Here is a 26580-nt window from a genome sequence, read left to right on the forward strand (position 1 = left end):
ACTTGTGAATGCAAAAAGTTGTGTCAAAGACGCATGTCATTTCAAACCATGCATGTCAACACGCACACATAGAATCTCCACTTATACTTGAAAGGTTCTCCTCTTTGAGAGAAGAGTACAAATCCAGGTCTTGAAGTGCGCTTGCAGTAGTCAATCAAAAGCCAAACAAAGTGTCTGTCATTCAGTGCTCGCGCTCTGATCAGCTTTGCCGGCCAGCTAGGCAATTCTTAACAATGGATATTTGTTACTGATGCTTGTCAGAGAAAGACAAAGTCTTTGGACAGTGTCTAACAACAAAGACCTTACTCTGACACACACCTGAGAAGTGATTGCTCAGTAGGGAGTGCTTTTGTGCGTGATGATCTCCAGTCTCCAACAGAACCTGCTCTGGAGAGGCTCCTTGCGCCGTCTGCACCAAAATGCTATATATGAGGTAGGAGACCAGTTCTGTCAGCCTTGAATGAAATCTTACCTGACTAAAAGACCTTACAGTTCACACACAACACAGTCAATGGTCTCTTCAACGACTGTTAATGGTATTTACCAGAGAAGTGACTTCTGAGTAGGGAGTGGTCTGGTATGTGATGATCTCTAAAAGGACCTGCGCTGTTGGAGCAGGCGTCTCTCACCATGCTCCAAAAGGTGTAGGTGAGCTGAGGGAGCTGTGATGGCCGAGAGGTTAAGGCGTTGGATTTGAAATCCAATGGGGGTCCCAGCGCAGGTTCAAACCCTGCTCACAGCGAAAGTCCATTTCGCCAGCGTTCCTTTGACAAAGTAAAGGTTGCAATTAGGCGGAGGAGCTCATATTCAAAAGTTGCAGCGGTGTCTTGGGCGCTGAGTGACTGACAGTTTTCAATCACCAGTTCAAACCACTGTACTTAAATACTAATCAGTCCAGTACAAAATTTACATGTCTCCAAGTAGAGTCCCTCTTCTTCTCTCCAGGCTTTATAAACAATAATGGTGGGAGATGTCGATCAGTGGTATGTGCACAAAGTTTGAATCAGATATTAATACATCAAAATTGTTGCAGGGGGCTACTTGTTATCACTGCTATAGAAAGGCTAAAATGCCAAATCTTTACCTCTTAATCTTTTCCGGCTACGTTTGTTTTCAGTTAGGCGACAGTACCTGGGTCCCTGGTCTCCCGGCAAACAGAGCTAGCCATTTGGGTACACCCAAAGCAACACCGTGGTCAACCGTTTACCATCACTTTAGCAGCAGGTACACCATTGCCTCCATTGTTGTGTTTGTATTAGAAACAAGTCATCTCACGCTGTTAAGCTCACAAAGTGAATGGGCTTTGAAGCAGATGTGCGGTACAGGTTAGAGTAACTAGGATTTGGTTCTTAGTCAGGCAACTTCTGGGTTCAGTCTGTTTTGTCCAGTTTTATGAAGGTAAATGGCTCCTTCCTGGTAACCTATCCCAGACTTGTGGGGCGCCTTTCTGAGCACAGTTGTTCAGTACCTCGTGAAAACAGGCGGCGCCTAGCAGAGGATGGTTTCGATCCATCGACCTCTGGGTTATGGGCCCAGCTGCGCTTCCGCTGCGCCACTCTGCTCACACGTGCTGTCAGACTAGCGCTGCTTAAAAGTGGGCCTTGAATAACATCTTGCATGAACAAACAGGGAATTCTGAAAGTGGACAGCACCCGCTTGATTATTGTCTTTTATAAATCTTTGTCACCTCGGCGTTTAATGCTTCAGAGCTTCTTGGACTGCTTGTCAGATCTAGGTATGTGGCCCAACAGATTTTAAGCTAGGGTCACCCAACCATTTCCTCGTTAGCTGCTAACTCTTAAGAATCCCTGAGGTCATTGTGTGAGTCACTGGGTCGCATAGTCACGTATCACGCTTAGAAGTGAAAGCACTGACACTTGGGGTTGCATATCTTTACTTCGGAAATAAACCCATGAAGTCTCTTCTCTGAACCTTATTTTACCTCATGTTAAGCATAATCGACGTTCTGATTCACAAACACACTCTGCTGATGCACCCGATGCTCTTAACCCTTCCGCTGATTGTCAATGGTGGTTCTTATCGGTAGAGATGTAATACCGTTTGTAATCACAAGCACCGCAATTAGACATGAAATCTGAATGTATCCAACACAGCGGACACAGTGACATTGTCCACAGTGAAAAACTATCCTGGATATGATGAGTTTGCTTCAGAGAGCCGAGCCCAGCTCTGAAGCTGCCTTTACATTCATTATCATTCAAAACTATTTGTTTGCTCAAAATGAAAAACTTATACTCGTTATTTGAAGTTTTTTCGTTAGAAAACTTTTGTGAGTTTCTCTTTGGTGCAGTCTTTACTTCTTTCAACTATGTGTTTACATGTATCTCATGGCATTGTTCTCTGTATACCTGCAGCATGCGGTGTTTTGTTTGCCATTTTGATTCAGTTCCATTTACAGAGGCCCTCTAATTCCGCTCTGATTCACACCTATCCAATGTATTCACACCTGTTGCTTTCAGAAAACAATGGAGCGGTCCAGCTGGCCCGGCCCCCCACCCCAGGCGGTCAACACTTGCGGCTCCCCATCACCTCTACCACTCAGTAAAGCTCAGCAGTTGACACCTCTCTCCATACTTGAAAGGGATGTAAACAGACTCTCTAAGACACAGGACCCACGCAAAGCAGCTGGGCCAAACTGGGTGCCTCCATCCACCCTGAGCGCTGTGCTGATCAGTTGTCTACAGTGTTCACTGACACCCTCAACAACTCACTGGAGACACGTCATGAGTCATGGGCCTTAATGTCTGGAGGCATGCACGAGCATACCGCAAGCAACTAAAAATCTTCCTATGCAAAAGAGTCACAGCCTGTGGTCCTCGCACTCTGGAAACACTTGGCTGACCTTGGCGTGATTTGAACACGCAACCTTCTGATCTGGAGTCAGGCAGCGCTACCATTGCGCCACAAGGTCCCTAAGCGCTGCCTCTCTCCGAAACATCTGAAAATCTCTGCAAAGCCAGTCCGTCTTCTTTCCACACAAGCAATTTTTCAGCAACTTGTTCAACTTGTGAATGCAAAGAAGTTGTGTCAAGACGCATGTCATTTCAAACCATGCATGTCAACACGCACACATAGAATCTCCACTTATACTTGAAAGGTTCTCCTCTTTGAGAGAAGAGTACAAATCCAGGTGCGAAGTGCGCTTGCAGTAGTCAATCAAAAGCCGAACAAAGTGTCTGTCATTCAGTGCTCGCGCTCTGATCAGCTTTGCCAGCCAGCTAGGCAATTCTTAACAATGGATATTTGTTACTGATGCTTGTCAGAGAAAGACAAAGTCTTTGGACAGTGTCTAACAACAAAAGACCTTACTCTGACACACACCTGAGAAGTGATTGCTCAGTAGGGAGTGCTTTTGTGCGTGATGATCTCCAGTCTCCAACAGAACCTGCTCTGGAGGCTCCTTGCGCCGTCTGCACCAAAATGCTATATATGAGGTAGGAGACCAGTTCTGTCAGCCTTGAATGAAATCTTACCTGACTAAAAGACCTTACAGTTCACACACAACACAGTCAATGGTCTCTTCAACGACTGTTAATGGTATTTACCAGAGAAGTGACTTCTGAGTAGGGAGTGGTCTGGTATGTGATGATCTCTAAAAGGACCTGCGCTGTTGGAGCAGGCGTCTCTCACCATGCTCCAAAAGGTGTGGGTGAGCTGAGGGAGCTGTGATGGCCGAGAGGTTAAGGCGTTGGATTTGAAATCAATGGGGGCTCCCAGCGCAGGTTCAAACCCTGCTCACAGTGAAAGTCCATTTCGCCAGCGTTCCTTTGACAAAGTAAAGGTTGCAATTAGGCGGAGGAGCTCATATTCAAAAGTTGCAGCGGTGTCTTGGGCGCTGAGTGACTGACAGTTTTCAATCACCAGTTCAAACCACTGTACTTAAATACTAATCAGTCCAGTACAAAATTTACATGTCTCCAAGTAGAGTCCTCTTCTTCTCTCCAGGCTTTATAAACAATAATGGTGGGAGATGTCGATCAGTGGTATGTGCACAAAGTTTGAATCAGATATTAATACATCAAAATTGTTGCAGGGGCTACTTGTTATCACTGCTATAGAAAGGCTAAAATGCCAAATCTTTACCTCTTAATCTTTTCCGGCTTCGTTTGTTTTTCAGTTAGGCGACAGTACCTGGGTCCCTGGTCTCCCGGCAAACAGAGCTAGCCATTTGGGTACACCCAAAGCAACACCGTGGTCAACCGTTTACCATCACTTTAGCAGCAGGTACACCATTGCCTCCATTGTTGTGTTTGTATTAGAAACAAGTCATCTCACGCTGTTAAGCTCACAAAGTGAATGGGCTTTGAAGCAGATGTGCGGTACAGGTTAGAGTAACTAGGATTTGGTTCTTAGTCAGGCAACTTCTGGGTTCAGTCTGTTTTGTCCAGTTTTATGAAGGTAAATGGCTCCTTCCTGGTAACCTATCCCAGACTTGTAAGGGACGCCTTTCTGAGCACAGTTGTTCAGTACCTCGTGAAAACAGGCGCGCCTAGCAGAGGATGGTTTCGATCCATCGACCTCTGGGTTATGGGCCCAGCACGCTTCCGCTGCGCCACTCTGCTCCACACGTGCTGTCAGACTAGCGCTGCTTAAAAGTGGGCCTTGAATAACATCTTGCATGAACAAACAGGGAATTCTGAAAGTGGACAGCACCCGCTTGATTATTGTCTTTTATAAATCTTTGTCACCTCGGCGTTTAATGCTTCAGAGCTTCTTGGACTGCTTGTCAGATCTCGTAATGTGACCCAACAGATTTTAAGCTAGGGTCACCCAACCATTTCCTCGTTAGCTGCTAACTCTTAAGAATCCCTGAGGTCATTGTGTGAGTCACTGGGTCGCATAGTCACGTATCACGCTTAGAAGTGAAAGCACTGACACTTGGGGTTGCATATCTTTACTTCGGAAATAAACCCATGAAGTCTCTTCTCTGAACCTTATTTTACCTCATGTTAAGCATAATCGACGTTCTGATTCACAAACACACTCTGCTGATGCACTTGATGCTCTTAACCCTTCCGCTGATTGTCAATGGTGGTTCTTATCGGTAGAGATGTAATACCGTTTGTAATCACAAGCACCGCAATTAGACATGAAATCTGAATGTATCCAACACAGCGGACACAGTGACATTGTCCACAGTGAAAAACTATCCTGGATATGATGAGTTTGCTTCAGAGAGCCGAGCCCAGCTCTGAAGCTGCCTTTACATTCATTATCATTCAAAACTATTTGTTTGCTCAAAATGAAAAACTTATACTCGTTATTTGAAGGTTTTTTTCGTTAGAAAACTTTTGTGAGTTTCTCTTTGGTGCAGTCTTTACTTCTTTCAACTATGTGTTTACATGTATCTCATGGCATTGTTCTCTGTATACCTGCAGCATGCGGTGTTTTGTTTGCCATTTTGATTCAGTTCCATTTACAGAGGCCCTCTAATTCAGCTACGATTCACACCTATCCAATGTATTCACACCTGTTGCTTTCAGAAAACAATGGAGCGGTCCAGCTGGCCCGGCCCCCCACCCCAGGCGGTCAACACTTGCGGCTCCCCATCACCTCTACCACTCAGTAAAGCTCAGCAGTTGACACCTCTCTCCATACTTGAAAGGGATGTAAACAGACTCTCTAAGACACAGGACCCACATAAAGCAGCTGGGCCAAACTGGGTGCCTCCATCCACCCTGAGCGCTGTGCTGATCAGTTGTCTACAGTGTTCACTGACACCCTCAACAACTCACTGGAGACACGTCATGAGTCATGGGCCTTAATGTCTGGAGAGGCGCACGAGCATACCGCAAGCAACTAAAAATCTTCCTATGCAAAGAGAGTCACAGCCTGTGGTCCTCGCACTCTGGAAACACTTGGCTGACCTTGGCGTGATTTGAACACGCAACCTTCTGATCTGGAGTCAGGCGCGCTACCATTGCGCCACAAGGTCCCCAAAGCGCTGCCTCTCTCGAAACATCTGAAAATCTCTGCAAAGCCAGTCCGTCTTCTTTCCACACAAGCAATTTTTCAGCAACTTGTTCAACTTGTGAATGCAAAGAAGTTGTGTCAAAGACGCATGTCATTTCAAACCATGCATGTCAACACGCACACATAGAATCTCCACTTATACTTGAAAGGTTCTCCTCTTTGAGAGAAGAGTACAAATCCAGGTGCGAAGTGCGCTTGCAGTAGTCAATCAAAAGCCGAACAAAGTGTCTGTCATTCAGTGCTCGCTCTGATCAGCTTTGCCGGCCAGCTAGGCAATTCTTAACAATGGATATTTGTTACTGATGCTTGTCAGAGAAAGACAAAGTCTTTGGACAGTGTCTAACAACAAAAGACCTTACTCTGACACACACCTGAGAAGTGATTGCTCAGTAGGGAGTGCTTTTGTGCGTGATGATCTCCAGTCTCCAACAGAACCTGCTCTGGAGGCTCCTTGCGCCGTCTGCACCAAAATGCTATATATGAGGTAGGAGACCAGTTCTGTCAGCCTTGAATGAAATCTTACCTGACTAAAAGACCTTACAGTTCACACACAACACAGTCAATGGTCTCTTCAACGACTGTTAATGGTATTTACCAGAGAAGTGACTTCTGAGTAGGGAGTGGTCTGGTATGTGATGATCTCTAAAAGGACCTGCGCTGTTGGAGCAGGCGTCTCTCACCATGCTCCAAAAGGTGTAGGTGAGCTGAGGGAGCTGTGATGGCCGAGAGGTTAAGGCGTTGGATTTGAAATCAATGGGGGCTCCCAGCGCAGGTTCAAACCCTGCTCACAGCGAAAGTCCATTTCGCCAGCGTTCCTTTGACAAAGTAAAGGTTGCAATTAGGCGGAGGAGCTCATATTCAAAAGTTGCAGCGGTGTCTTGGGCGCTGAGTGACTGACAGTTTTCAATCACCAGTTCAAACCACTGTACTTAAATACTAATCAGTCCAGTACAAAATTTACATGTCTCCAAGTAGAGTCCCTCTTCTTCTCTCCAGGCTTTATATAAACAATAATGGTCGGAGATGTCGATCAGTGGTATGTGCACAAAGTTTGAATCAGATATTAATACATCAAAATTGTTGCAGGGGCTACTTGTTATCACTGCTATAGAAAGGCTAAAATGCCAAATCTTTACCTCTTAATCTTTTCCGGCTACGTTTGTTTTTCAGTTAGGCGACAGTACCTGGGTCCCTGGTCTCCCGGCAAACAGAGCTAGCCATTTGGGTACACCCAAAGCAACACCGTGGTCCAACCGTTTACCATCACTTTAGCAGCAGGTACACCATTGCCTCCATTGTTGTGTTTGTATTAGAAACAAGTCATCTCACGCTGTTAAGCTCACAAAGTGAATGGGCTTTGAAGCAGATGTGCGGTACAGGTTAGAGTAACTAGGATTTGGTTCTTAGTCAGGCAACTTCTGGGTTCAGTCTGTTTTGTCCAGTTTTATGAAGGTAAATGGCTCCTTCCTGGTAACCTATCCCAGACTTGTAAGGGCGCCTTTCTGAGCACAGTTGTTCAGTACCTCGTGAAAACAGGCAGCGCCTAGCAGAGGATGGTTTCGATCCATCGACCTCTGGGTTATGGGCCCATGCGCTTTCGCTGCGCCACTCTGCTCCACACGTGCTGTCAGACTAGCGCTGCTTAAAAGTGGGCCTTGAATAACATCTTGCATGAACAAACAGGGAATTCTGAAAGTGGACAGCACCCGCTTGATTATTGTCTTTTATAAATCTTTGTCACCTCGGCGTTTAATGCTTCAGAGCTTCTTGGACTGCTTGTCAGATCTCGGTATGTGCCCAACAGATTTTAAGCTAGGGTCACCCAACCATTTCCTCGTTAGCTGCTAACTCTTAAGAATCCCTGAGGTCATTGTGTGAGTCACTGGGTCGCATAGTCACGTATCACGCTTAGAAGTGAAAGCACTGACACACTTGGGTTGCATATCTTTACTTGGAAATAAACCCATGAAGTCTCTTCTCTGAACCTTATTTTACCTCATGTTAAGCATAATCGACGTTCTGATTCACAAACACACTCTGCTGATGCACTTGATGCTCTTAACCCTTCCGCTGATTGTCAATGGTGGTTCTTATCGGTAGAGATGTAATACCGTTTGTAATCACAAGCACCGCAATTAGACATGAAATCTGAATGTATCCAACACAGCGGACACAGTGACATTGTCCACAGTGAAAAACTATCCTGGATATGATGAGTTTGCTTCAGAGAGCCGAGCCCAGCTCTGAAGCTGCCTTTACATTCATTATCATTCAAAACTATTTGTTTGCTCAAAATGAAAAACTTATACTCGTTATTTGAAGGTTTTTCGTTAGAAAACTTTTGTGAGTTTCTCTTTGGTGCAGTCTTTACTTCTTTCAACTATGTGTTTACATGTATCTCATGGCATTGTTCTCTGTATACCTGCAGCATGCGGTGTTTTGTTTGCCATTTGATTCAGTTCCATTTACAGAGGCCCTCTAATTCGCTTCGATTCACACCTATCCAATGTATTCACACCTGTTGCTTTCAGAAAACAATGGAACGGTCCAGCTGGCCCGGACCCCCACCCCAGACGGTCAACACTTGCGGCTCCCCATCACCTCTACCACTCAGTAAAGCTCAGCAGTTGACACCTCTCTCCATACTTGAAAGGGATGTAAACAGACTCTCTAAGACACAGGACCCACGCAAAGCAGCTGGGCCAAACTGGGTGCCTCCATCCACCCTGAAGCGCTGTGCTGATCAGTTGTCTACAGTGTTCACTGACACCCTCAACAACTCACTGGAGACACGTCATGAGTCATGGGCCTTAATGTCTGAGAGGCGCATGCGAGCATACCGCAAGCAACTAAAAATCTTCCTATGCAAAGAGAGTCACAGCCTGTGGTCCTCGCACTCTGGAAACACTTGGCTGACCTTGGCGTGATTTGAACACGCAACCTTCTGATTGGAGTCAGGCGCGCTACCATTGCGCCACAAGGTCCCACAAAGCGCTGCCTCTCTCCGAAACATCTGAAAATCTCTGCAAAGCCAGTCCGTCTTCTTTCCACACAAGCAATTTTTCAGCAACTTGTTCAACTTGTGAATGCAAAGAAGTTGTGTCAAAGGCGCATGTCATTTCAAACCATGCATGTCAACACGCACACATAGAATCTCCACTTATACTTGAAAGGTTCTCCTCTTTGAGAGAAGAGTACAAATCCAGGTGCGAAGTGCGCTTGCAGTAGTCAATCAAAAGCCGAACAAAGTGTCTGTCATTCAGTGCTCGGCGCTCTGATCAGCTTTGCCGGCCAGCTAGGCAATTCTTAACAATGGATATTTGTTACTGATGCTTGTCAGAGAAAGACAAAGTCTTTGGACAGTGTCTAACAACAAAAGACCTTACTCTGACACACACCTGAGAAGTGATTGCTCAGTAGGGAGTGCTTTTATGCGTGATGATCTCCAGTCTCCAACAGAACCTGCTCTGAGAGGCTCCTTGCGCCGTCTGCACCAAAATGCTATATATGAGGTAGGAGACCAGTTCTGTCAGCCTTGAATGAAATCTTACCTGACTAAAAGACCTTACAGTTCACACACAACACAGTCAATGGTCTCTTCAACGACTGTTAATGGTATTTACCAGAGAAGTGACTTCTGAGTAGGGAGTGGTCTGGTATGTGATGATCTCTAAAAGGACCTGCGCTGTTGGAGCAGGCGTCTCTCACCATGCTCCAAAAGGTGTAGGTGAGCTGAGGGAGCTGTGATGGCCGAGAGGTTAAGGCGTTGGATTTGAAATCCAATGGGGGGTCCCAGCGCGAGGTTCAAACCCTGCTCAGCGAAAGTCCATTTCGCCAGCGTTCCTTTGACAAAGTAAAGGTTGCAATTAGGCGGAGGAGCTCATATTCAAAAGTTGCAAGCGGTGTCTTGGGCGCTGAGTGACTGACAGTTTTCAATCACCAGTTCAAACCACTGTACTTAAATACTAATCAGTCCAGTACAAAATTTACATGTCTCCAAGTAGAGTCCCTCTTCTTCTCTCAGGCTTTATAAACAATAATGGTCGGAGATGTCGATCAGTGGTATGTGCACAAAGTTTGAATCAGATATTAATACATCAAAATTGTTGCAGGGGCTACTTGTTATCACTGCTATAGAAAGGCTAAAATGCCAAATCTTTACCTCTTAATCTTTTCCGGCTACGTTTGTTTTTCAGTTAGGCGACAGTACCTGGGTCCCTGGTCTCCCGGCAAACAGAGCTAGCCATTTGGGTACACCAAAAGCAACACCGTGGTCCAACCGTTTACCATCACTTTAGCAGCAGGTACACCATTGCCTCCATTGTTGTGTTTGTATTAGAAACAAGTCATCTCACGCTGTTAAGCTCACAAAGTGAATGGGCTTTGAAGCAGATGTGCGGTACAGGTTAGAGTAACTAGGATTTGGTTCTTAGTCAGGCAACTTCTGGGTTCAGTCTGTTTTGTCCAGTTTTATGAAGGTAAATGGCTCCTTCCTGGTAACCTATCCCAGACTTGTAAGGGCGCCTTTCTGAGCACAGTTGTTCAGTACCTCGTGAAAACAGGCGCGCCTAGCAGAGGATGGTTTCGATCCATCGACCTCTGGGTTATGGGCCCATGCGCTTCGCTGCGCCACTCTGCTCCACACGTGCTGTCAGACTAGCGCTGCTTAAAAGTGGGCCTTGAATAACATCTTGCATGAACAAACAGGGAATTCTGAAAGTGGACAGCACCCGCTTGATTATTGTCTTTTATAAATCTTTGTCACCTCGGCGTTTAATGCTTCAGAGCTTCTTGGACTGCTTGTCAGATCTCGTGTGTGACCCAACAGATTTTAAGCTAGGGTCACCCAACCATTTCCTCGTTAGCTGCTAACTCTTAAGAATCCCTGAGGTCATTGTGTGAGTCACTGGGTCGCATAGTCACGTATCGCTTAGAAGTGAAAGCACTGACACTTGGGGTTGCATATCTTTACTTCGGAAATAAACCCATGAAGTCTCTTCTCTGAACCTTATTTTACCTCATGTTAAGCATAATCGACGTTCTGATTCACAAACACACTCTGCTGATGCACTTGATGCTCTTAACCCTTCCGCTGATTGTCAATGGTGGTTCTTATCGGTGAGATGTAATACCGTTTGTAATCACAAGCACCGCAATTAGACATGAAATCTGAATGTATCCAACACAGCGGACACAGTGACATTGTCCACAGTGAAAAACTATCCTGGATATGATGAGTTTGCTTCAGAGGCCGAGCCCAGCTCTGAAGCTGCCTTTACATTTCATTATCATTCAAAACTATTTGTTTGCTCAAAATGAAAAACTTATACTCGTTATTTGAAGGTTTTTTTCGTTAGAAAACTTTTGTGAGTTTCTCTTTGGTGCAGTCTTTACTTCTTTCAACTATGTGTTTACATGTATCTCATGGCATTGTTCTCTGTATACCTGCAGCATGCGGTGTTTTGTTTGCCATTTTGATTCAGTTCCATTTACAGAGGCCCTCTAATTCCGCTACGATTCACACCTATCCAATGTATTCACACCTGTTGCTTTCAGAAAACAATGGAGCGGTCCAGCTGGCCCGGCCCCCACCCCAGACGGTCAACACTTGCGGCTCCCCCATCACCTCTACCACTCAGTAAAGCTCAGCAGTTGACACCTCTCTCCATACTTGAAAGGGATGTAAACAGACTCTCTAAGACACAGGACCCACGCAAAGCAGCTGGGCCAAACTGGGTGCCTCCATCCACCCTGAGCGCTGTGCTGATCAGTTGTCTACAGTGTTCACTGACACCCTCAACAACTCACTGGAGACACGTCATGAGTCATGGGCCTTAATGTCTGGAGAGACGCACGAGCATACCGCAAGCAACTAAAAATCTTCCTATGCAAAGAGAGTCACAGCCTGTGGTCCTCGCACTCTGGAAACACTTGGCTGACCTTGGCGTGATTTGAACACGCAACCTTCTGATCTGGAGTCAGACGCGCTACCATTGCGCCACAAGGTCCCACAAAGCGCTGCCTCTCTCCGAAACATCTGAAAATCTCTGCAAAGCCAGTCCGTCTTCTTTCCACACAAGCAATTTTTCAGCAACTTGTTCAACTTGTGAATGCAAAAAGTTGTGTCAAAACGCATGTCATTTCAAACCATGCATGTCAACACGCACACATAGAATCTCCACTTATACTTGAAAGGTTCTCCTCTTTGAGAGAAGAGTACAAATCCAGGTGCGAAGTGCGCTTGCAGTAGTCAATCAAAAGCCGAACAAAGTGTCTGTCATTCAGTGCTCGGCGCTCTGATCAGCTTTGCCGGCCAGCTAGGCAATTCTTAACAATGGATATTTGTTACTGATGCTTGTCAGAGAAAGACAAAGTCTTTGGACAGTGTCTAACAACAAAAGACCTTACTCTGACACACACCTGAGAAGTGATTGCTCAGTAGGGAGTGCTTTTGTACGTGATGATCTCCAGTCTCCAACAGAACCTGCTCTGAGAGGCTCCTTGCGCCGTCTGCACCAAAATGCTATATATGAGGTAGGAGACCAGTTCTGTCAGCCTTGAATGAAATCTTACCTGACTAAAAGACCTTACAGTTCACACACAACACAGTCAATGGTCTCTTCAACGACTGTTAATGGTATTTACCAGAGAAGTGACTTCTGAGTAGGGAGTGGTCTGGTATGTGATGATCTCTAAAAGGACCTGCGCTGTTGGAGCAGGCGTCTCTCACCATGCTCCAAAAGGTGTAGGTGAGCTGAGGGAGCTGTGATGGCCGAGAGGTTAAGGCGTTGGATTTGAAATCAATGGGGGCTCCCAGCGCAGGTTCAAACCCTGCTCACAGCGAAAGTCCATTTCGCTAGCGTTCCTTTGACAAAGTAAAGGTTGCAATTAGGCGGAGGAGCTCATATTCAAAAGTTGCAACGGTGTCTTGGGCGCTGAGTGACTGACAGTTTTCAATCACCAGTTCAAACCACTGTACTTAAATACTAATCAGTCCAGTACAAAATTTACATGTCTCCAAGTAGAGTCCCTCTTCTTCTCTCCAGGCTTTATAAACAATAATGGTCGGAGATGTCGATCAGTGGTATGTGCACAAAGTTTGAATCAGATATTAATACATCAAAATTGTTGCAGGGGCTACTTGTTATCACTGCTATAGAAAGGCTAAAATGCCAAATCTTTACCTCTTAATCTTTTCCGCTACGTTTGTTTTTGTTAGGCGACAGTTTCAGTTGCCGGCGACAGTACCTGGGTCCAAAGCAACACCCGGCAAACAGAGCTAGCCATTTGGGTACACATTGCCTCCAAAGTATTAGAAACAACCGTGGTCCAAATGGGTTTACCATCACTTTAGCAGTCCCCAATCCAGGTACACCATTGCCTCCATTGTTGTGTTTGTATTAGAAACAAGTCATCTCCTCAGCTGTTAAGCTCACAAAGTGAATGGGCTTTGAAGCAGATGTGGACCCAGGGTGCGGTACAGGTTAGAGTAACTAGGATTTGGTTCTTAGTCAGGCAACTTCTGGTTCAGTCTGTTTTGTCCAGTTTTATGAAGGTAAATGGCTCCTTCCTGGTAACCTATCCCAGACTTGTAAGGGACGCCTTTCTGAGCACAGTTGTTCAGTACCTCGTGAAAACAGACGGCGCCTAGCAGAGGATGGTTTCGATCCATCGACCTCTGGGTTATGGGCCCAGCACGCTTCGCTGCGCCACTCTGCTCCACGTGCTGTCAGACTAGCGCTGCTTAAAAGTGGGCCTTGAATAACATCTTGCATGAACAAACAGGGAATTCTGAAAGTGGACAGCACCCGCTTGATTATTGTCTTTTATAAATCTTTGTCACCTCGGCGTTTAATGCTTCAGAGCTTCTTGGACTGCTTGTCAGATCTCGTGTGCGGCCCAACAGATTTTAAGCTAGGGTCACCCAACCATTTCCTCGTTAGCTGCTAACTCTTAAGAATCCCTGAGGTCATTGTGTGAGTCACTGGGTCGCATAGTCACGTATACGCTTAGAAGTGAAAGCACTGACACTTGGGGTTGCATATCTTTACTGGAAATAAACCCATGAAGTCTCTTCTCTGAACCTTATTTTACCTCATGTTAAGCATAATCGACGTTCTGATTCACAAACACACTCTGCTGATGCACTTCGATGCTCTTAACCCTTCCGCTGATTGTCAATGGTGGTTCTTATCGGTAGAGATGTAATACCGTTTGTAATCACAAGCACCGCAATTAGACATGAAATCTGAATGTATCCAACACAGCGGACACAGTGACATTGTCCACAGTGAAAAACTATCCTGGATATGATGAGTTTGCTTCAGAGAGCCGAGCCCAGCTCTGAAGCTGCCTTTACATTTCATTATCATTCAAAACTATTTGTTTGCTCAAAATGAAAAACTTATACTCGTTATTTGAAGGTTTTTTCGTTAGAAAACTTTTGTGAGTTTCTCTTTGGTGCAGTCTTTACTTCTTTCAACTATGTGTTTACATGTATCTCATGGCATTGTTCTCTGTATACCTGCAGCATGCGGTGTTTTGTTTGCCATTTTGATTCAGTTCCATTTACAGAGGCCCTCTAATTCCGCTTACGATTCACACCTATCCAATGTATTCACACCTGTTGCTTTCAGAAAACAATGGAACGGTCCAGCTGGCCCGGCCCCCACCCCAGACGGTCAACACTTGCGGCTCCCCCATCACCTCTACCACTCAGTAAAGCTCAGCAGTTGACACCTCTCTCCATACTTGAAAGGGATGTAAACAGACTCTCTAAGACACAGGACCCACATAAAGCAGCTGGGCCAAACTGGGTGCCTCCATCCACCCTGAAGCGCTGTGCTGATCAGTTGTCTACAGTGTTCACTGACACCCTCAACAACTCACTGGAGACACGTCATGAGTCATGGGCCTTAATGTCTGGAGAGACGCACGAGCATACCGCAAGCAACTAAAAATCTTCCTATGCAAAGAGAGTCACAGCCTGTGGTCCTCGCACTCTGGAAACACTTGGCTGACCTTGACGTGATTTGAACACGCAACCTTCTGATCTGGAGTCAGCGCGCTACCATTGCGCCACAAGGTCCCACAAAGCGCTGCCTCTCTCGAAACATCTGAAAATCTCTGCAAAGCCAGTCCGTCTTCTTTCCACACAAGCAATTTTTCAGCAACTTGTTCAACTTGTGAATGCAAAGAAGTTGTGTCAAAGACGCATGTCATTTCAAACCATGCATGTCAACACGCACACATAGAATCTCCACTTATACTTGAAAGGTTCTCCTCTTTGAGAGAAGAGTACAAATCCAGGTGCGAAGTGCGCTTGCAGTAGTCAATCAAAAGCCGAACAAAGTGTCTGTCATTCAGTGCTCGCGCTCTGATCAGCTTTGCCAGCCAGCTAGACGAATTCTTAACAATGGATATTTGTTACTGATGCTTGTCAGAGAAAGACAAAGTCTTTGGACAGTGTCTAACAACAAAAGACCTTACTCTGACACACACCTGAGAAGTGATTGCTCAGTAGGGAGTGCTTTTGTACGTGATGATCTCCAGTCTCCAACAGAACCTGCTCTGGAGAGGCTCCTTGCGCCGTCTGCACCAAAATGCTATATATGAGGTAGGAGACCAGTTCTGTCAGCCTTGAATGAAATCTTACCTGACTAAAAGACCTTACAGTTCACACACAACACAGTCAATGGTCTCTTCAACGACTGTTAATGGTATTTACCAGAGAAGTGACTTCTGAGTAGGGAGTGGTCTGGTATGTGATGATCTCTAAAAGGACCTGCGCTGTTGGAGCAGGCGTCTCTCACCATGCTCCAAAAGGTGTAGGTGAGCTGAGGGAGCTGTGATGGCCGAGAGGTTAAGGCGTTGGATTTGAAATCCAATGGGGGGCTCCCCGCGCAGGTTCAAACCCTGCTCACAGCGAAAGTCCATTTCGCCAGCGTTCCTTTTGACAAAGTAAAGGTTGCAATTAGGCGGAGGAGCTCATATTCAAAAGTTGCAACGGTGTCTTGGAGCGCTGAGTGACTGACAGTTTTCCAATCACCAGTTCAAACCACTGTACTTAAATACTAATCAGTCCAGTACAAAATTTACATGTCTCCAAGTAGAGTCCCTCTTCTTCTCTCCAGGCTTTATAAACAATAATGGTCGGAGATGTCGATCAGTGGTATGTGCACAAAGTTTGAATCAGATATTAATACATCAAAATTGTTGCAGGGGGCTACTTGTTATCACTGCTATAGAAAGGCTAAAATGCCAAATCTTTACCTCTTAATCTTTTCCGGCTACGTTTGTTTTTCAGTTAGGCGACAGTACCTGGGTCCCTGGTCTCCCGGCAAACAGAGCTAGCCATTTGGGTACACCCAAAGCAACACCGTGGTCCAACCGTTTACCATCACTTTAGCAGCAGGTACACCATTGCCTCCATTGTTGTGTTTGTATTAGAAACAAGTCATCTCACGCTGTTAAGCTCACAAAGTGAATGGGCTTTGAAGCAGATGTGCGGTACAGGTTAGAGTAACTAGGATTTGGTTCTTAGTCAGGCAACTTCTGGGTTCAGTCTGTTTTGTCCAGTTTTATGAAGGTAAATGGCTCCTTCCTGGTAACCTATCCCAGACTTGTAAGGACGCCTTTCTGAGCACAGTTGTTCAGTACCTCGTGAAAACAGACGCGCCTAGCAGAGGATGGTTTCGATCCATCGACCTCTGGGTTATGGGCCCAGCACGCTTCCGCTGCGCCACTCTGCTCCACACGTGCTGTCAGACTAGCGCTGCTTAAAAGTGGGCCTTGAATAACATCTTGCATGAACAAACAGGGAATTCTGAAAGTGGACAGCACCCGCTTGATTATTGTCTTTATAAATCTTTGTCACCTCGGCGTTTAATGCTTCAGAGCTTCTTGGACTGCTTGTCAGATCTCGTGTGTGCCCAACAGATTTTAAGCTAGGGTCACCCAACCATTTCCTCGTTAGCTGCTAACTCTTAAGAATCCCTGAGGTCATTGTGTGAGTCACTGGGTCGCATAGTCACGTATACGCTTAGAAGTGAAAGCACTGACACTTGGGGTTGCATATCTTTACTTCGGAAATAAACCCATGAAGTCTCTTCTCTGAACCTTATTTTACCTCATGTTAAGCATAATCGACGTTCTGATTCACAAACACACTCTGCTGATGCACTTGATGCTCTTAACCCTTCCCGCTGATTGTCAATGGTGGTTCTTATCGGTAGAGATGTAATACCGTTTGTAATCACAAGCACCGCAATTAGACATGAAATCTGAATGTATCCAACACAGCGGACACAGTGACATTGTCCACAGTGAAAAACTATCCTGGATATGATGAGTTTGCTTCAGAGAGCCGAGCCCAGCTCTGAAGCTGCCTTTACATTTCATTATCATTCAAAACTATTTGTTTGCTCAAAATGAAAAACTTATACTCGTTATTTGAAGGTTTTTTTCGTTAGAAAACTTTTGTGAGTTTCTCTTTGGTGCAGTCTTTACTTCTTTCAACTATGTGTTTACATGTATCTCATGGCATTGTTCTCTGTATACCTGCAGCATGCGGTGTTTTGTTTGCCATTTTGATTCAGTTCCATTTACAGAGGCCCTCTAATTCCGCTACGATTCACACCTATCCAATGTATTCACACCTGTTGCTTTCAGAAAACAATGGAACGGTCCAGCTGGCCCCCCCCCACCCCAGACGGTCAACACTTGCGGCTCCCCATCACCTCTACCACTCAGTAAAGCTCAGCAGTTGACACCTCTCTCCATACTTGAAAGGGATGTAAACAGACTCTCTAAGACACAGGACCCACGCAAAGCAGCTGGGCCAAACTGGGTGCCTCCATCCACCCTGAAGCGCTGTGCTGATCAGTTGTCTACAGTGTTCACTGACACCCTCAACAACTCACTGGAGACACGTCATGAGTCATGGGCCTTAATGTCTGGAGAGACGCACGAGCATACCGCAAGCAACTAAAAATCTTCCTATGCAAAGAGAGTCACAGCCTGTGGTCCTCGCACTCTGGAAACACTTGGCTGACCTTGACGTGATTTGAACACGCAACCTTCTGATCTGGAGTCAGACGCGCTACCATTGCGCCACAAGGTCCCACAAAGCGCTGCCTCTCTCCGAAACATCTGAAAATCTCTGCAAAGCCAGTCCGTCTTCTTTCCACACAAGCAATTTTTCAGCAACTTGTTCAACTTGTGAATGCAAAGAAGTTGTGTCAAAGACGCATGTCATTTCAAACCATGCATGTCAACACGCACACATAGAATCTCCACTTATACTTGAAAGGTTCTCCTCTTTGAGAGAAGAGTACAAATCCAGGTGCGAAGTGCGCTTGCAGTAGTCAATCAAAAGCCGAACAAAGTGTCTGTCATTCAGTGCTCGCGCTCTGATCAGCTTTGCCGGCCAGCTAGACGAATTCTTAACAATGGATATTTGTTACTGATGCTTGTCAGAGAAAGACAAAGTCTTTGGACAGTGTCTAACAACAAAAGACCTTACTCTGACACACACCTGAGAAGTGATTGCTCAGTAGGGAGTGCTTTTGTACGTGATGATCTCCAGTCTCCAACAGAACCTGCTCTGAGAGGCTCCTTGCGCCGTCTGCACCAAAATGCTATATATGAGGTAGGAGACCAGTTCTGTCAGCCTTGAATGAAATCTTACCTGACTAAAAGACCTTACAGTTCACACACAACACAGTCAATGGTCTCTTCAACGACTGTTAATGGTATTTACCAGAGAAGTGACTTCTGAGTAGGGAGTGGTCTGGTATGTGATGATCTCTAAAAGGACCTGCGCTGTTGGAGCAGGCGTCTCTCACCATGCTCCAAAAGGTGTAGGTGAGCTGAGGGAGCTGTGATGGCCGAGAGGTTAAGGCGTTGATTTGAAATCCAATGGGGGCTCCCAGCGCAGGTTCAAACCCTGCTCACAGCGAAAGTCCATTTCGCCAGCGTTCCTTTTGACAAAGTAAAGGTTGCAATTAGGCGGAGGAGCTCATATTCAAAAGTTGCAACGGTGTCTTGGAGCGCTGAGTGACTGACAGTTTTCCAATCACCAGTTCAAACCACTGTACTTAAATACTAATCAGTCCAGTACAAAATTTACATGTCTCCAAGTAGAGAGTCCTCTTCTTCTCTCCAGGCTTTATAAACAATAATGGTCGGAGATGTCGATCAGTGGTATGTGCACAAAGTTTGAATCAGATATTAATACATCAAAATTGTTGCAGGGGCTACTTGTTATCACTGCTATAGAAAGGCTAAAATGCCAAATCTTTACCTCTTAATCTTTTCCGCTACGTTTGTTTTTCAGTTAGGCGACAGTACCTGGGTCCCTGGTCTCCCGGCAAACAGAGCTAGCCATTTGGGTACACCCAAAGCAACACCGTGGTCCAACCGTTTACCATCACTTTAGCAGCAGGTACACCATTGCCTCCATTGTTGTGTTTGTATTAGAAACAAGTCATCTCACGCTGTTAAGCTCACAAAGTGAATGAATGGGCTTTGAAGCAGATGTGCGGTACAGGTTAGAGTAACTAGGATTTGGTTCTTAGTCAGGCAACTTCTGGGTTCAGTCTGTTTTGTCCAGTTTTATGAAGGTAAATGGCTCCTTCCTGGTAACCTATCCCAGACTTGTAAGGACGCCTTTCTGAGCACAGTTGTTCAGTACCGTGAAAACAGACGCGCCTAGCAGAGGATGGTTTCGATCCATCGACCTCTGGGTTATGGGCCCAGCACTTCCGCTGCGCCACTCTGCTCCACACGTGCTGTCAGACTAGCGCTGCTTAAAAGTGGGCCTTGAATAACATCTTGCATGAACAAACAGGGAATTCTGAAAGTGGACAGCACCCGCTTGATTATTGTCTTTTATAAATCTTTGTCACCTCGGCGTTTAATGCTTCAGAGCTTCTTGGACTGCTTGTCAGATCTCGTGTGTGGCCCAACAGATTTTAAGCTAGGGTCACCCAACCATTTCCTCGTTAGCTGCTAACTCTTAAGAATCCCTGAGGTCATTGTGTGAGTCACTGGGTCGCATAGTCACGTATACGCTTAGAAGTGAAAGCACTGACACTTGGGGTTGCATATCTTTACTTCGGAAATAAACCCATGAAGTCTCTTCTCTGAACCTTATTTTACCTCATGTTAAGCATAATCGACGTTCTGATTCACAAACACACTCTGCTGATGCACTTCGATGCTCTTAACCCTTCCCGCTGATTGTCAATGGTGGTTCTTATCGGTAGAGATGTAATACCGTTTGTAATCACAAGCACCGCAATTAGACATGAAATCTGAATGTATCCAACACAGCGGACACAGTGACATTGTCCACAGTGAAAACTATCCTGGATATGATGAGTTTGCTTCAGAGAGCCGAGCCCAGCTCTGAAGCTGCCTTTACATTTCATTATCATTCAAAACTATTTGTTTGCTCAAAATGAAAAACTTATACTCGTTATTTGAAGGTTTTTTCGTTAGAAAACTTTTGTGAGTTTCTCTTTGGTGCAGTCTTTACTTCTTTCAACTATGTGTTTACATGTATCTCATGGCATTGTTCTCTGTATACCTGCAGCATGCGGTGTTTTGTTTGCCATTTTGATTCAGTTCCATTTACAGAGGCCCTCTAATTCCGCTACGATTCACACCTATCCAATGTATTCACACCTGTTGCTTTCAGAAAACAATGGAACGGTCCAGCTGGCCCGGCCCCCACCCCAGACGGTCAACACTTGCGGCTCCCCATCACCTCTACCACTCAGTAAAGCTCAGCAGTTGACACCCTCTCCATACTTGAAAGGGATGTAAACAGACTCTCTAAGACACAGGACCCACGCAAAGCAGCTGGGCCAAACTGGGTGCCTCCATCCACCCTGAAGCGCTGTGCTGATCAGTTGTCTACAGTGTTCACTGACACCCTCAACAACTCACTGGAGACACGTCATGAGTCATGGGCCTTAATGTCTGGAGAGACGCACGAGCATACCGCAAGCAACTAAAAATCTTCCTATGCAAAGAGAGTCACAGCCTGTGGTCCTCGCACTCTGGAAACACTTGGCTGACCTTGACGTGATTTGAACACGCAACCTTCTGATCTGGAGTCAGACGCGCTACCATTGCGCCACAAGGTCCCACAAAGCGCTGCCTCTCTCTCCGAAACATCTGAAAATCTCTGCAAAGCCAGTCCGTCTTCTTTCCACACAAGCAATTTTTCAGCAACTTGTTCAACTTGTGAATGCAAAGAAGTTGTGTCAAAGACGCATGTCATTTCAAACCATGCATGTCAACACACACACATAGAATCTCCACTTATACTTGAAAGGTTCTCCTCTTTGAGAGAAGAGTACAAATCCAGGTGCTAAGTGCGCTTGCAGTAGTCAATCAAAAGCCGAACAAAGTGTCTGTCATTCAGTGCTCGCGCTCTGATCAGCTTTGCCGGCCAGCTAGACGAATTCTTAACAATGGATATTTGTTACTGATGCTTGTCAGAGAAAGACAAAGTCTTTGGACAGTGTCTAACAACAAAAGACCTTACTCTGACACACACCTGAGAAGTGATTGCTCAGTAGGGAGTGCTTTTTACGTGATGATCTCCAGTCTCCAACAGAACCTGCTCTGAGAGGCTCCTTGCGCCGTCTGCACCAAAATGCTATATATGAGGTAGGAGACCAGTTCTGTCAGCCTTGAATGAAATCTTACCTGACTAAAAGACCTTACAGTTCACACACAACACAGTCAATGGTCTCTTCAACGACTGTTAATGGTATTTACCAGAGAAGTGACTTCTGAGTAGGGAGTGGTCTGGTATGTGATGATCTCTAAAAGGACCTGCGCTGTTGGAGCAGGCGTCTCTCACCATGCTCCAAAAGGTGTAGGTGAGCTGAGGGAGCTGTGATGGCCGAGAGGTTAGGCGTTGGATTTGAAACCAATGGGGGGTCCCAGCGAGGTTCAAACCCTGCTCACAGCGAAAGTCCATTTCGCCAGCGTTCCTTTGACAAAGTAAAGGTTGCAATTAGGCGGAGGAGCTCATATTCAAAAGTTGCAACGGTGTCTTGGGCGCTGAGTGACTGACAGTTTTCAATCACCAGTTCAAACCACTGTACTTAAATACTAATCAGTCCAGTACAAAATTTACATGTCTCCAAGTAGAGTCCCTCTTCTTCTCTCCAGGCTTTATAAACAATAATGGTCGGAGATGTCGATCAGTGGTATGTGCACAAAGTTTGAATCAGATATTAATACATCAAAATTGTTGCAGGGGCTACTTGTTATCACTGCTATAGAAAGGCTAAAATGCCAAATCTTTACCTCTTAATCTTTTCCGCCACGTTTGTTTTTCAGTTAGGCGACAGTACCTGGGTCCCTGGTCTCCCGGCAAACAGAGCTAGCCATTTGGGTACACCCAAAGCAACACCGTGGTCCAACCGTTTACCATCACTTTAGCAGCAGGTACACCATTGCCTCCATTGTTGTGTTTGTATTAGAAACAAGTCATCTCACGCTGTTAAGCTCACAAAGTGAATGGGCTTTGAAGCAGATGTGCGGTACAGGTTAGAGTAACTAGGATTTGGTTCTTAGTCAGGCAACTTCTGGGTTCAGTCTGTTTTGTCCAGTTTTATGAAGGTAAATGGCTCCTTCCTGGTAACCTATCCCAGACTTGTAAGGACGCCTTTCTGAGCACAGTTGTTCAGTACCTCGTGAAAACAGACGCGCCTAGCAGAGGATGGTTTCGATCCATCGACCTCTGGGTTATGGGCCCAGCACGCTTCCGCTGCGCCACTCTGCTCCACACGTGCTGTCAGACTAGCGCTGCTTAAAAGTGGGCCTTGAATAACATCTTGCATGAACAAACAGGGAATTCTGAAAGTGGACAGCACCCGCTTGATTATTGTCTTTTATAAATCTTTGTCACCTCGGCGTTTAATGCTTCAGAGCTTCTTGGACTGCTTGTCAGATCTCGTGTGCGGCCCAACAGATTTTAAGCTAGGGTCACCCAACCATTTCCTCGTTAGCTGCTAACTCTTAAGAATCCCTGAGGTCATTGTGTGAGTCACTGGGTCGCATAGTCACGTATACGCTTAGAAGTGAAAGCACTGACACTTGGGGTTGCATATCTTTACTTCGGAAATAAACCCATGAAGTCTCTTCTCTGAACCTTATTTTACCTCATGTTAAGCATAATCGACGTTCTGATTCACAAACACACTCTGCTGATGCACTTGATGCTCTTAACCCTTCCCGCTGATTGTCAATGGTGGTTCTTATCGGTAGAGATGTAATACCGTTTGTAATCACAAGCACCGCAATTAGACATGAAATCTGAATGTATCCAACACAGCGGACACAGTGACATTGTCCACAGTGAAAACTATCCTGGATATGATGAGTTTGCTTCAGAGAGCCGAGCCCAGCTCTGAAGCTGCCTTTACATTTCATTATCATTCAAAACTATTTGTTTGCTCAAAATGAAAAACTTATACTCGTTATTTGAAGGTTTTTTTCGTTAGAAAACTTTTGTGAGTTTCTCTTTGGTGCAGTCTTTACTTCTTTCAACTATGTGTTTACATGTATCTCATGGCATTGTTCTCTGTATACCTGCAGCATGCGGTGTTTTGTTTGCCATTTTGATTCAGTTCCATTTACAGAGGCCCTCTAATTCCGCTACGATTCACACCTATCCAATGTATTCACACCTGTTGCTTTCAGAAAACAATGGAACGGTCCAGCTGGCCCGGCCCCCCACCCCAGACGGTCAACACTTGCGGCCCCCATCACCTCTACCACTCAGTAAAGCTCAGCAGTTGACACCTCTCTCCATACTTGAAAGGGATGTAAACAGACTCTCTAAGACACAGGACCCACGCAAAGCAGCTGGGCCAAACTGGGTGCCTCCATCCACCCTGAAGCGCTGTGCTGATCAGTTGTCTACAGTGTTCACTGACACCCTCAACAACTCACTGGAGACACGTCATGAGTCATGGGCCTTAATGTCTGGAGAGACGCACGAGCATACCGCAAGCAACTAAAAATCTTCCTATGCAAAGAGAGTCACAGCCTGTGGTCCTCGCACTCTGGAAACACTTGGCTGACCTTGACGTGATTTGAACACGCAACCTTCTGATCTGGAGTCAGACGCGCCACCATTGCGCCACAAGGTCCCACAAAGCGCTGCTCTCTCCCGAAACATCTGAAAATCTCTGCAAAGCCAGTCCGTCTTCTTTCCACACAAGCAATTTTTCAGCAACTTGTTCAACTTGTGAATGCAAAGAAGTTGTGTCAAAGACGCATGTCATTTCAAACCATGCATGTCAACACGCACACATAGAATCTCCACTTATACTTGAAAGGTTCTCCTCTTTGAGAGAAGAGTACAAATCCAGGTGCGGCGCGCTTGCAGTAGTCAATCAAAAGCCGAACAAAGTGTCTGTCATTCAGTGCTCGCGCTCTGATCAGCTTTGCCGGCCAGCTAGACGAATTCTTAACAATGGATATTTGTTACTGATGCTTGTCAGAGAAAGACAAAGTCTTTGGACAGTGTCTAACAACAAAAGACCTTACTCTGACACACACCTGAGAAGTGATTGCTCAGTAGGGAGTGCTTTTGCACGTGATGATCTCCAGTCTCCAACAGAACCTGCTCTGAGAGGCTCCTTGCGCCGCCTGCACCAAAATGCTATATATGAGGTAGGAGACCAGTTCTGTCAGCCTTGAATGAAATCTTACCTGACTAAAAGACCTTACAGTTCACACACAACACAGTCAATGGTCTCTTCAACGACTGTTAATGGTATTTACCAGAGAAGTGACTTCTGAGTAGGGAGTGGTCTGGTATGTGATGATCTCTAAAAGGACCTGCGCTGTTGGAGCAGGCGTCTCTCACCATGCTCCAAAAGGTGTAGGTGAGCTGAGGGAGCTGTGATGGCCGAGAGGTTAAGGCGTTGGATTTGAAATCCAATGGGGGCTCCCCGCGCAGGTTCAAACCCTGCTCACAGCGAAAGTCCATTTCGCCAGCGTTCCTTTTGACAAAGTAAAGGTTGCAATTAGGCGGAGGAGCTCATATTCAAAAGTTGCAACGGTGTCTTGGAGCGCTGAGTGACTGACAGTTTTTCAATCACCAGTTCAAACCACTGTACTTAAATACTAATCAGTCCAGTACAAAATTTACATGTCTCCAAGTAGAGTCCTCTTCTTCTCTCCAGGCTTTATAAACAATAATGGTCGGAGATGTCGATCAGTGGTATGTGCACAAAGTTTGAATCAGATATTAATACATCAAAATTGTTGCAGGGGCTACTTGTTATCACTGCTATAGAAAGGCTAAAATGCCAAATCTTTACCTCTTAATCTTTTCCGCCACGTTTGTTTTTCAGTTAGGCGACAGTACCTGGGTCCCTGGTCTCCGGCAAACAGAGCTAGCCATTTGGGTACACCCAAAGCAACACCGTGGTCCAACCGTTTACCATCACTTTAGCAGCAGGTACACCATTGCCTCCATTGTTGTGTTGTTTGTATTAGAAACAAGTCATCTCACGCTGTTAAGCTCACAAAGTGAATGGGCTTTGAAGCAGATGTGCGGTACAGGTTAGAGTAACTAGGATTTGGTTCTTAGTCAGGCAACTTCTGGGTTCAGTCTGTTTTGTCCAGTTTTATGAAGGTAAATGGCTCCTTCCTGGTAACCTATCCCAGACTTGTAAGGACGCCTTTCTGAGCACAGTTGTTCAGTACCGTGAAAACAGACGCGCCTAGCAGAGGATGGTTTCGATCCATCGACCTCTGGGTTATGGGCCCAGCACGCTTCGCTGCGCCACTCTGCTCCACACGTGCTGTCAGACTAGCGCTGCTTAAAAGTGGGCCTTGAATAACATCTTGCATGAACAAACAGGGAATTCTGAAAGTGGACAGCACCCGCTTGATTATTGTCTTTATAAATCTTTGTCACCTCGGCGTTTAATGCTTCAGAGCTTCTTGGACTGCTTGTCAGATCTCGTGTGCGGCCAACAGATTTTAAGCTAGGGTCACCCAACCATTTCCTCGTTAGCTGCTAACTCTTAAGAATCCCTGAGGTCATTGTGTGAGTCACTGGGTCGCATAGTCACGTATACGCTTAGAAGTGAAAGCACTGACACTTGGGGTTGCATATCTTTACTTCGGAAATAAACCCATGAAGTCTCTTCTCTGAACCTTATTTTACCTCATGTTAAGCATAATCGACGTTCTGATTCACAAACACACTCTGCTGATGCACTTCGATGCTCTTAACCCTTCCCGCTGATTGTCAATGGTGGTTCTTATCGGTAGAGATGTAATACCGTTTGTAATCACAAGCACCGCAATTAGACATGAAATCTGAATGTATCCAACACAGCGGACACAGTGACATTGTCCACAGTGAAAAACTATCCTGGATATGATGAGTTTGCTTCAGAGAGCCGAGCCCAGCTCTGAAGCTGCCTTTACATTTCATTATCATTCAAAACTATTTGTTTGCTCAAAATGAAAAACTTATACTCGTTATTTGAAGGTTTTTTTCGTTAGAAAACTTTTGTGAGTTTCTCTTTGGTGCAG

General features: G+C 45.6%; 18 non-coding genes across 18 annotated transcripts; 8 read left to right on the forward strand and 10 right to left on the reverse strand.

Moving 5' to 3' along the window:
- Positions 1 to 661: 661 nt before the first annotated feature.
- On the forward strand, positions 662 to 742 carry trnas-uga. The gene has a single exon. It is a non-coding gene; the product is annotated as a tRNA-Ser (tRNA).
- A 2117-nt stretch (positions 743 to 2859) lies between these two features.
- On the reverse strand, positions 2860 to 2932 carry trnaw-cca. Its single transcript has one exon. It is a non-coding gene; the product is annotated as a tRNA-Trp (tRNA).
- Positions 2933 to 3683: 751 nt separating this feature from the next.
- trnas-uga lies at positions 3684 to 3764 on the forward strand. The gene has a single exon. It is a non-coding gene; the product is annotated as a tRNA-Ser (tRNA).
- A 747-nt stretch (positions 3765 to 4511) lies between these two features.
- Positions 4512 to 4583, reverse strand: trnam-cau. The gene has a single exon. It is a non-coding gene; the product is annotated as a tRNA-Met (tRNA).
- Positions 4584 to 5884: 1301 nt separating this feature from the next.
- Positions 5885 to 5956, reverse strand: trnaw-cca. The gene has a single exon. It is a non-coding gene; the product is annotated as a tRNA-Trp (tRNA).
- Positions 5957 to 6706: 750 nt separating this feature from the next.
- Positions 6707 to 6787, forward strand: trnas-uga. The gene has a single exon. It is a non-coding gene; the product is annotated as a tRNA-Ser (tRNA).
- Positions 6788 to 9734: 2947 nt separating this feature from the next.
- On the forward strand, positions 9735 to 9815 carry trnas-uga. The gene has a single exon. It is a non-coding gene; the product is annotated as a tRNA-Ser (tRNA).
- Positions 9816 to 11930: 2115 nt separating this feature from the next.
- Positions 11931 to 12002, reverse strand: trnaw-cca. The gene has a single exon. It is a non-coding gene; the product is annotated as a tRNA-Trp (tRNA).
- A 754-nt stretch (positions 12003 to 12756) lies between these two features.
- Positions 12757 to 12837, forward strand: trnas-uga. The gene has a single exon. It is a non-coding gene; the product is annotated as a tRNA-Ser (tRNA).
- Positions 12838 to 15011: 2174 nt separating this feature from the next.
- Positions 15012 to 15082, reverse strand: trnaw-cca. Its single transcript has one exon. It is a non-coding gene; the product is annotated as a tRNA-Trp (tRNA).
- A 756-nt stretch (positions 15083 to 15838) lies between these two features.
- On the forward strand, positions 15839 to 15921 carry trnas-uga. Its single transcript has one exon. It is a non-coding gene; the product is annotated as a tRNA-Ser (tRNA).
- A 752-nt stretch (positions 15922 to 16673) lies between these two features.
- trnam-cau lies at positions 16674 to 16745 on the reverse strand. Its single transcript has one exon. It is a non-coding gene; the product is annotated as a tRNA-Met (tRNA).
- Positions 16746 to 18043: 1298 nt separating this feature from the next.
- On the reverse strand, positions 18044 to 18115 carry trnaw-cca. The gene has a single exon. It is a non-coding gene; the product is annotated as a tRNA-Trp (tRNA).
- Positions 18116 to 18871: 756 nt separating this feature from the next.
- trnas-uga lies at positions 18872 to 18952 on the forward strand. The gene has a single exon. It is a non-coding gene; the product is annotated as a tRNA-Ser (tRNA).
- A 2122-nt stretch (positions 18953 to 21074) lies between these two features.
- Positions 21075 to 21146, reverse strand: trnaw-cca. Its single transcript has one exon. It is a non-coding gene; the product is annotated as a tRNA-Trp (tRNA).
- A 1583-nt stretch (positions 21147 to 22729) lies between these two features.
- trnam-cau lies at positions 22730 to 22801 on the reverse strand. Its single transcript has one exon. It is a non-coding gene; the product is annotated as a tRNA-Met (tRNA).
- A 1300-nt stretch (positions 22802 to 24101) lies between these two features.
- Positions 24102 to 24173, reverse strand: trnaw-cca. Its single transcript has one exon. It is a non-coding gene; the product is annotated as a tRNA-Trp (tRNA).
- Positions 24174 to 24927: 754 nt separating this feature from the next.
- trnas-uga lies at positions 24928 to 25009 on the forward strand. The gene has a single exon. It is a non-coding gene; the product is annotated as a tRNA-Ser (tRNA).
- The last annotated feature ends 1571 nt before the right edge of the window (positions 25010 to 26580 follow it).

This window comes from Oreochromis aureus, linkage group 10, assembly GCF_013358895.1.
Source record: "Oreochromis aureus strain Israel breed Guangdong linkage group 10, ZZ_aureus, whole genome shotgun sequence".
NCBI classification, from domain to species: domain Eukaryota; kingdom Metazoa; phylum Chordata; class Actinopteri; order Cichliformes; family Cichlidae; genus Oreochromis; species Oreochromis aureus.